General features: G+C 41.8%; 1 long non-coding RNA gene across 1 annotated transcript; it reads right to left on the reverse strand.

Moving 5' to 3' along the window:
• Positions 1 to 62: 62 nt before the first annotated feature.
• LOC311444799 lies at positions 63 to 10,408 on the reverse strand. The gene is made up of 3 exons (XR_014698075.1): positions 10,277 to 10,408; positions 9,967 to 10,051; positions 63 to 590 (listed from the first exon to the last, which is right to left on the reverse strand). It is a non-coding gene; the product is annotated as an uncharacterized lncRNA (long non-coding RNA).
• Between the last annotated feature and the right edge of the window lie 216 nt (positions 10,409 to 10,624).

The raw sequence follows: 10,624 nt of genomic DNA on the forward strand, positions 1-10,624 counted from the left end.
CAGCGCGGCGGTCCCTCCTGTCAGCGCAAGGGGCTGGGGAGCTCCTCTCGCGGCTTGGCAGTGGGGGGTGTCCCCCATAATCGAGTGTTTTCGGTTAAAAACACACACCCACTGACCAGCACATGCACCTGGGTTAGTGCCCAGCCGGGCAAGGGCCAAAGGCCAGGGCTATCAGCCTCCATCAGCCACTGAGGATTCCCAGCAGCAGTTGACCAAACCCCCAGCCACTCTGCACAGTCCTTTTGCAGTCACTTTCCTCCCTTTACTTTGTGAGAAAAACCCTACAGACTGGCTACAACAGCCTCCATCCGCTTCTGTCCTGGGCTGTGCGCTCCTTTGGGATGGATGTGGGGAGGGTGTGAAAGGCCCACAGGGCCAGGCCGGCCAGCACTGCTCACAGGCACCTCAGTGCAGACGTGACCCATGCAGCAGGCTCGAGCTTCGCCTTCTTCTGGAGAAACTTGTGACCTCTTATCTCAGGAAGCCTCTTCCGAGCAAAGGAATGGGAGCGATGACTGACAGAGCGAGTGCCTCAAAGCGTGTTGCTGGGGAAACCGCAGCACTTTTGCTCGCAAAAGTAGCTCAAGCAGCTGTCGAAACAAACATGACTTTTTAAACTACATAGCTTTGTGATGTTTCTGTCTGATCATAATAACAAAAGGAAAAGGGAAAGTAACACAGAAATACTTCACAGAGATAACCCTAGCTACGCCTTACATAGTTACTGAAATTCAAGTGCAAGGCATCCTATTTAAAATAGAAAGTAAGAGCTCATCTTATCTTGTAACTTCTGTAGTAGTTCATTTTTACTTAAATGAGTGATTCCTTCAAACTGTTACTTTTGTTGTTGATGCTAAGGTTGAACGAAGAATAAAAGATTGAACCTCAACATTTCAACTCACAAAAAAGCAGGTACTTTTCTTAAAGTAGCGCAGGAGCTTACAAAGGAAATCACTCATTTTTAAGGCGAGATTTAAAATATCTTGAAGTCATAAAAATAAAGAGAACCAGTGTATTGTTGGAAATCAATTTAAATTAGTTTCTAAGAAAGAATACATGCATTTTTACTGCCTGTACGGAACAGCTATGCACACCATACTCAGTACAAACCAGTTTTGTTTTCTTCTCCTCACTCCCCCAGAATAAAACCAAACGGGCCCATGATTTGTCACTCTGGTAGTCCCAGCTCTGTCACCAACTTGCTGTGTGACATCAGGCAAGTCATTTTGACACTCCATTCCAGTTTATCTTGTCTGTTTGGATTAACTTCCTCCTCCTCTGAAGCAGACTCTGATCTTGCATTTTCTCCCAAACCCAGCCCAAATTGAGTGGGAAGTTCATAATCTCATTTATTCGTGTTAAATTATCTTGTTATTTGTATTAAATTATATACAATAAATATAACATCTTTTTTAATCTCTATGCAACATGAATTTTTGTAACTTGTTAGCTTTTGATGATTATTTTTTAAACAATCATACCAAACTAATGATCTTATCTAAGATAACCAGCACAAAGGCACGGAAACACCCAAATACAGATGTGCAATAGTTGAAGATTTCACTACTTTCAGCTGGGCCCCCTCCCAGTCTTCTCAAGGTTACCTACCTCCTTCGTAACACCAGCCCATTATTGTCAGCCCATCTGCTCCTCAGCCTCTAGTGTATCATTTTAAACTACCCTTCGTCTCAGTTTGTTAGTGTTCACAGCCTGGTGTGTCAGCAAGCTGGGAAGGGGCAGACCCCTCTCCTGCTGGTACTGGAGATAACTAGCCAGCAGCACAGACAGTGGGAAAGAAGCACTTTTTTTTTTTTTTTTTTTTTTTAATATCACCACAATTAGTAATTGCCAAAGATTACAAACCAGAGCCCAAAATTTCACTCATGCAAAACATTTCATCTCTGTGTGATATTCCCATGAACAAAGCCAAACAAAAAAGAGATTAAACCGAGCGTATAAATTGTATTAATTAGCAATTAATGCATCACTTTTGTAACTTATCAGTCAACACTTCCCAGACTCATCTAATGCTTTTCCATGATTTTCTTGAAAGTGAATTAGAGAATACATGGGAGGAAATGTGACAAATATTTGGAAAATTTTAGAAGTAGTTATGCAATAGAACAGGCTGCAAAGCTGGTTTATGGCCCTTTCACTGGTGACAGAACTAGACTTGACACTGCCCTATGAAGCATCACTGAAGTGAGTGATCTGGATATGATGCAGAGGACAGTGGGTGAGCAAATGGAAGTCCTTTACAACCTCTGTGGCTGTAGCTGGGTTATAAAACTCTTTAACTACCCTTTTTAGACTGCTGGTTGAATGGTGACTGATTTCTGAGAACTAATAATCTGTAGCTAGATTCATACCGAAATACACAGCAAAAGTTCTTATATCAATGATGATAATTCAATGGAAAAAAAGAAAAAGAAACTGGAGAAGAGGAACACTGATGAGGGTCCCTTTAAATCTTGCTTCAAAATGTAAAAAATAAGAACAAAAGCAGCCATTGTACACTGTAGGTCATCATCTTCCTCAGCTACACTCTTGCACCTTCTGCATTTTTTATATATTATTTTTAATAAAAATATTTAAAACGTTGAAAGAAGTTGAGCACTCCCATTGCCGCCACTTCAGTTTCAGTAATGTGCAATGGAGCTGTTTCCTACCACAGCCCTCAGGAATATTTGGGCTGCCAGCTCAATCTGGATTTCCCTCTGATAAAAGAGTGACTGCTATTTAACCTAGAGTCATTACTTTTAAGCTGAGATCCACGAATAGAAGGGAAAAAAAAGGGAAAGAGGCTGACTTTGCTGGCACTTGTAGAAAGCTGGGCACTATGCCACGTACAGCCCGTGTGCTTCAGGACAGGACACAGCTGAGTACGAAGGGATAGCCACCCTCCGCCTCCACCTCAGCTCCACAGCAAGTTTTGAAGATAATCAGCAAGTGCCTTTGAAGTGAGAACAGCAACACCTTTCTTCTGCTGAGAAGTTCAAAGGAAAGGAAAAGATGTTTGTTATATTGACGTTCTCTCAGCAGAGGTGTCAACTAGCAATTCACCTGGGACTTGTGTAGGAATAGGGACTTGGTATTTTCAGTTTAAGAGTCCATAATAGTGATTAACAGCTTTGGAGCTCTTTGAGAACAGGACAGAAATAATCAGCATCCATCGCTGACAAACAGCTGGCTTTGATACAGTAGAAATTGTGTGTTAGGAAGAGTTATGTGTAAATGCAAATCAACATCCTACCTATGACTGAGAATTAAGTAACCAGGATTCAACTCAGTGACAGCTTTTCACCAGAATTGCCATGATGAGCATACGCAATGTAAACCCAACCAGGCTAATTAACTACATTTGCAATACTTAAAAAATATAAGGGCACATTTAATAATAATTCATTTAAAGCATTATGTTTTTAAAAGCATTAAGCATTTTCCTGAGCTTTGATGTAAACTGCTCATAACAGGAGCTGCAAATAATTTAAGGGGAAATGACAGGGAGATAAAAAGTGTTTGGAAAAATCTATAGATTTTTCAAGCAAGCTAGCTTTTGGTACAGGATTAATTTTCTCAGCCCATTGTGTGGTCTTTAGGTCAAGAGTAAGAAATGCTGGCAGAGCATTACAGATACCCAGAAATTTGGGGTTGGGGGTTATAAGGATATCAGAACTATCCACTCAGTATTTTTCATAAATACAGGATTCCCACAGATTATGTGGGATTGGAGGGAGCAGAGCTAGCTTTTCTCAATAGCTGGCGGAACCATGCCAATGTTAGAAATCAGCAAGCTTAAATCCCAAAGATTAAAAAAGGCATTAGAAGTAATCCTTAACTCTATCCGGTATACACCAATGTATGGCTCGGGGCTTCACTTAAAGTGTTTGAACAAGGAATCAGAAAGGCACCACAGTCACTGCTGGTACAGCTAAGTCACACCATCAGACCAGTCACAGCATCACCTCCTGCTTCTCCACTGGAGGAAAGCCTCAGGCTCCTCACTCAGCTCCTGCAGAGCCCTCCTTGCAGCAGCCACGCTGCAGCAACGCGGCACTTCCCAGCTAGCACAGGCTCACTCAACACCACAGAGCAGGGTGAAGTGCAACTTCTGCGCCGCTCTGGTTAATTTTTGCTTCTAAACACATGAACCTGGCTTGCTACTTTGGTAACAATAATTTCATTCCATTCTTCTCCCGATTTGTTTTTTCAGCTTTAATACTTCAAGGATTTAAACTGGCCTTTGAAAGGAACACCTTTGAAGCTAGAAAATAGTTTTGCTGCTGGCTGCCCTCTGGTTTGCCCTTTAGACAGTTCTCTGGCAAGAAGCTTCTGATTTTGCAAATCAAAACCTGCTGTTCTCCAGAACACATACCAACACTCTCCACAAAGCAAGGCAAGGGAAGGCTAACTAGAAGTCCAGTTTTCTTCACCCTCTCACACCCCAACATTGCTTCTTCCACCACTGCCTGGCAGAAAACTGCTATGGGAGCAACTGGAAGGAGCTGGAGGGTAGCAAGGTGCTGGGGGTATGAATTGCTTTTGCAAAGCTCCAAATACCAAGGTGCAAGGATGTCTTGTACCTTCCTGAAACATCTGATACAGATTACAGTCAGAGTTGAAACAGAGGCTGGAAATCCATATGTCCCCCCCCATTGGATTTCAGTATAAGAAAGCGATCTTGAGAAGTAAAGGGTTAAATAAGGAAATTTCTTCTGAAACCAAGAGCCTGGGTGCATAAAGCTGGTTGTCTCCACCCAGGCACCAAACTTCTCAAACATAAACTCCAAGAAACTGTAGTTTTCATTGATCCTCCTACCTCCTGATCATCTCCCTACCAAGAAGGATTCATTTCTTTAGACTGCCAGTCAGTGAAGTCTAATGCACCCTCTATGCCTGTTTTTAGAGTTGTAGAGCTTTCAGATCTGCCACGATCTACCAGCTCTCAAAATCAGGTTTGGGCACATTTGTATTGGTTTTCATTGCACATGGGAGACAGAGAAACTTTTCTATCGTCATTCACGTACACAAACTGCTCAAGCCTTGTGCAGTTCCTCTGTACCAGGGATCAGGAAGTACCAGAAGTAATGCAGAACATCGAGTTGTTCACCACATACATAGCATTGGTACAGGACACATTGAGAGAGACTGCTGAAGAGAAATTATAGGTTGATAAATTAATAGAAACAGATTGCTCTACAACAAGCACGCAGGATGTTAACCTTAAATTAGCACAAAACAGAGGCAAAGTTTTGCAGTGACACAGCAACTCCCCTGTAGCTTCATCTGGAGCACGTCCCACACCAAGCTACCACCCCTTGGCCAGGCTCATGCTTATCCATAAATCTGTCCCTTGCCAACTTCTACAGCAAATTACACAGCTAACCAACTGTTACGATGAAGTTATGAGTTACACTGATTTACTGCCAGGAAAAAACAAAACAAAACACTATTTTCTCTTCATTCCCTGTAACTCCCTTAATGAAAAAAAAAAAATAAAATCTCTCCTCTAAGCAGAGGATCTTCGTGTTACAGTAAAATTAAAAGTTTCCTTTTGGGTTCACTCAGACTCCTGCTACTCCTAATAGCTCCAACTCCTAAACTGATTTAGAGTTTTGTGTTTAGGGTATACCACCATCCACAAAAGGATGGCATCCCTGGGGGGTGTTTGTGAAGTAGAACTGCGAAGTTGCCTCTGGCAATCGAAGCTGCCTGTGGCATTGCAGTTGGGCTATGAATATTTGGGTGTGAACATACTAGATGAGACAAGCTATAGGTTTCCCAAAAGCAGAAAATTCAGTTTTGAAGCAAACTATTGTCCTCAATTCACCCCATCACTGTATTTAGGTAAGGAGGAGACAAGGTGATGCTTTTTCTCTCCCAGGAGACTTTTTTCCCCACAGAACATTTTTTTGATTGTAAAAGAAGTATTGCCACTTAACTGTGCTTCTTTGACTTACGTGTTGAAACCAAGCACAAACATTATAAAAACACTTCCTCCTGCTTCTACAATTCAAAGAGGAAAAAAATATTAAGGCACTACATCCTGGCCAAAATTCCAAAATTCGGAGAAGAATTTGTGGGGGAGCATAGAGGAATGGGAGTAGGCAGTTGCCAGAAAATCAAAGAGGAATGGGTATTTGTGTTATCCATATTTTACTTGCTTCTTAAAAGGAAATATTTTTAGTCTAAAAATATTGTCCCCGGTTATAACATTTAACTTCAGGTCAAATCCAAAACCTTTTTTTTTTTTTTTTTTTTTTTTTTTTTAAAGCTGTACATTTTGTCAGCAAATTCACTTTTCAATTCAATTGACCCAAAGTGGCTGACCAACTCGAAACCAAAAGAGCTGAGGCCCGTGTTTGTACAGCTGCATGCACCAGGCTCTCCTCCACCCCCTGCAGATGTCCCTGCAGGACACCACCTCTACACCAAGGCTGTTACCACCGGGTCCTGCAGCAGACAGGCAGGACGGTCACAAGTCTCCTTGGCTTTACAGGCTATGGAAGTCCTGCCCATGCTTTTGAGGGAAATGGTGTTAAAGTCTTCAAGCCACAGAGGTGTTTAAACCAGTGCTTGTACAGTTCCACACACAGCATTGCCATAGCCTAAGGGAGCAACTGAATGCACTACATTCAGCTTGGGTTGAGAGCTTGGCTTCAGTCATGTTGTTATAAGATAGTTTATTAAACCAAATCTAGTCAACCACAGATAGGTGTCGAATTAAAGATTTGAAGTGGCCAACACTTAACCAGAATGTGTATTTATAAATATCTCCATTTTTCATGCTAGGTGAATTACTTCTAAGCAACCTAAATGAATGCAGTTCTAACGTGGTTCTACTAAAAACATCATCTACTCACGAAGAATTTTCCATTAAGGAATAATTCTATTTTATATCATCTGTCTTCTGAATTAATTGACAACAAAAAAGCACTCAAATAAGGCAGAAAAGACTGTTTCAGTCTGTCTGTCACCTGCAACTGGAGTTGGAATGAGAATTTCAGTGCTGGGAACCGAAGGCAATGCTTTTTAGGAAGACTGTCAGTTCACGTGGAAGCAAGCCTGAAACCCCTGGTGCTAAGGACCAGAAATTTGCTGCTTCATTTTGCAGTGATATCCATGAAGCATCACTTGATTTAATTCTTATTTTTTTAAATGAGTCATCCTAAGGAAATCCCAGCTAAGAATCTTTGCCTTTTCCAAGAAGTGGAGGATTATCATCTGCCATAACTACACAGTCTGGTTTACTGAAAAATAATCCATTTTCTTTTTTTTTTTTTTTTTCCCCAAGTCACATTGTTTACTGGCTGTCTTGGAGCAAGGAGCATAGATGTGAAGTGGTAACAAACCACAGCACCTTCTGTATGTTACCGACTAGCAATAGCTTACACTGAGGCATTACTCCTTAGCTCCAGTCCAGCTGGCAAGTCATTGCCTTGTCCAGATGAGTGCATAGCTTCCTTATGACAGGACTTCTGCTTCAAGGGTGCTATGACATAGCAACTGCTTCCCCCACGTCTGCATAGGAGGATAAAACCTAACATCCTGGAAATCCAGGATGACTGAGAAGCAGGAAACATTTTTTTTTTTCCCCTCAAACAACACTCCCCCAATTCCAAAGAAGTTTACCCAACCCTTTTAAAGTCCCAGGTAATGTCGCTCTGCTAGCCACTATTTACATAAGGCTTAAAGGCTTGCCCAGACTGTAGGTGCCTCTAAAAGCACCGCACCATTCACAAGCCACGCAGCTTCTGGAAGCTCACAATGAAACACCCCCTGCAGCAGAACCACAGTGCATGCTGAAAGATTTTAGTAGGAGAGGTTTCGTGTTCAAAGTTTTTCCTCTCTACCTTCTCTTTACTTATTGAAGAGAAGGCTCTCCAACTCATTGCTTGTTACTATTTTGCTTGTCAAAGCTGCTGGCCCCGGACCAAAGCCCAGCTTCTCCAGCAGCTCAGGATCGGGGGAGTGTAACAGGATAGGAGAGGACCTTCGGGAACAGGAATATTTGTTGTTGAAGAGTGCTGGGAAATAACACGATGAGAGGAAAGGTGGCTCCTGGGGCAGGCTCAGGGCACAGATCTCAAGGAAAACATCAGCAGAGGTCTAGAAACGGGTTCCCAGGAGTTGGGATGATGCCATTGCCTCCCCAGATAGGGGAACTGGAGCAGTACATCTAGCGAGCTTTGCTCCTGTCTCAAGTCAGGCTCTCACCAGTTAACATTCCCTGTGCAGTTTTTATTTCTGTACAGGATTCCTGTGTGCTTTTTGGTAGGAGAAAGAGATCCTTGTAAGGAATGCTACACAGTCCAAACTCCTCAAGGAGTAAATTAACATCATTTCTTCTGTCTCCTCCCCTTCCCTTCAAAAGGTTAACACAAAACCAGTCTTTACTATCAAGTACCTTGTTGGTGTTCTACAAATAAACCTGGATTCCAGAGAAGCTCTTAAAAGATCCTCTTCTCAGTATTTTTTTTCCTCAGAGATAAAGCAAACGAGGTAAAAGAAACTCTTAAGTGTTTGACTTTTCTGTCCAGTCATTTCTTTTTTTTTTTTTTTTTTTTTTTTTTGGTGAAAGAGGGCAAAGAAACTCTTTCATGCTGCTTGCTATGAATTTTCAGCTCTGTTTGCTTTGAGTTCTTGTAGCTAAGCCAAGGAATTAAAAAAAAAAGTCTGAAAATTTCCACTAATGAATTCCAGACTTCTGGACTGCAAAGCCATCTGCTTTCTCCCAAGCCATGTTGTCAACAACTGAGCACAGCTGTATGAAGGACAACAAAATATTATAGTTACTCGTGTTTCTACACCCTTAAGTTTGCAAGTTTACTGAAGTAAAAAGCAGTAGTAGAAACCAAACCAGTAGGTTTTGTGCAGTGTTCTATAGCTACATTTACCTCTGCAAAAGCTGGAAGTATTATTGTGATTGCACTGGGCAGACATGTCATGTGGTCCATCTTCACTGTTTTTTGCATTAACACTGCAAGCTGACAGACAAATACTTTTGCCCATCCCTGCAGCTATCAGTGACACCCATCTACAAGTCTGCTGACCACTGTGACAGTGCAGTGTAAGGGTAATAGCTTGGTTTGCTTCCCTGAATGTGCTTCTGATGCCCTGCAGTACCCTCTGCAACAGCCGTCATCCCCCAGAACATCCACTCAATACAAAGAACTCAGAGCACTAGCACTAAACTTGTTCCTATTTTGAAAGAATAGTATAGGATCTTCAGTGAGTTTGAGAAAATTCTATGCCTTATCTGCAGACAGCAACTCTGTGTGCCTGCTCACACACTGGGTTGTTGTTCCAAGGCAAGGGCATCATCACTGAGATGCAACAGCAAAGGCACAAGCCTGAACCCCTCTGCTCTCGGTATCCCACAGCTGCCACAAACCCCACCAGGCAGCTCATTCTTGTCAAGCATAGCATTTATGCCTCTGTGAGGTGGGTTCTAAGTAAACTTTCTTTGGACATGTAGCCAAAGTGCTTGCTCCTTACATTCAGCCCAGCAAACACAGCTCATTCTCATTGCCTATCTGTCTCTCCCCATTCCATGGGGCAGCTCTGTCCTGAGGCAAATGATGTTTTGCCTGAGTTAGTTCTTCTGTCTTCAAGAACTCTATCCCAAAGTTCAACTTCTTCATGAAATCCTAGATGCCTTTAGACTTTTTCAAGAAATATAAGCTAAAAAAGCAGTAGAGCTAACATAGCAATTTCAGTGTACTAATAAGGGGGATAAAGAGAGCAGACACCACAGAAGACTTCCTACTTGCTCCTCTTAAATTTCAAGTTTTCTCAAGTCATTTCTTCTAATCTTTCTTTTTTATAAGGCACAGAGGGAGGAGAGGCTTTGACATAGACATTTAGAAGCTAAAATCACATACTTAACACAGAGCCAGCCAGATATTTCAAGCTAGAAATAATGAGCAGTGTATAAATAGCTTGTACTTCAATTGTTAAACCTACCTGAATATATTTATGACTAGGTAGGCAGGCTGGGGAAAAGCTCAATTCGGAACAGAGCACATCTTTTCTCCTATGGACAGAGCTCCTATAAATTTCCATGAACAGTAATAAATACATAATTTATTTTACAGACTAACGAGATCCAACCCCCAATCCCGTTCTTCCTCTCCCTACTCCATTAACAGTGTAAACCACAGCTTATTCATTGCCTTAAGCCTCACAGATCCCTATTTGGCTGCTAATACCAAACCAAGTCAAGCTTCCTCCTGATCCTTTAAATTTCTGTGTATTTATAAAAATATATATACACCTAAAAACACTTCTCCACAGGCAAAACCAGCTAAATGCAGCTCACAAGTCATTAAGACTACAACCCTTAAATATAGCTAGCTTTCTCCCACTAATAAGATGAGTTCAGCCACAGAGCAGAGCAATTTGCCTCATCCCCACTGACTGAGAGCAGCTGAGTTAATTTACAGATGCAAACTGCAAGCTTCTCAAGAAAAACAAAAACCAAAACACACACACACACACAGCTGCTTTGGGAACCTCAGTTCCATTTTCCATACAGATGGCTTAAGTATTTAGGATGAGATCTGAGCTTTCAGAAGCAGCAGTTGTGAATGTTGCATCAGTCAGGTTCTTCTGAAAACTCACT

Source organism: Aythya ferina (genome assembly GCF_964211825.1).
Source record: "Aythya ferina genome assembly, chromosome: 14".
Classification (NCBI taxonomy): Eukaryota; Metazoa; Chordata; class Aves; order Anseriformes; family Anatidae; genus Aythya; species Aythya ferina.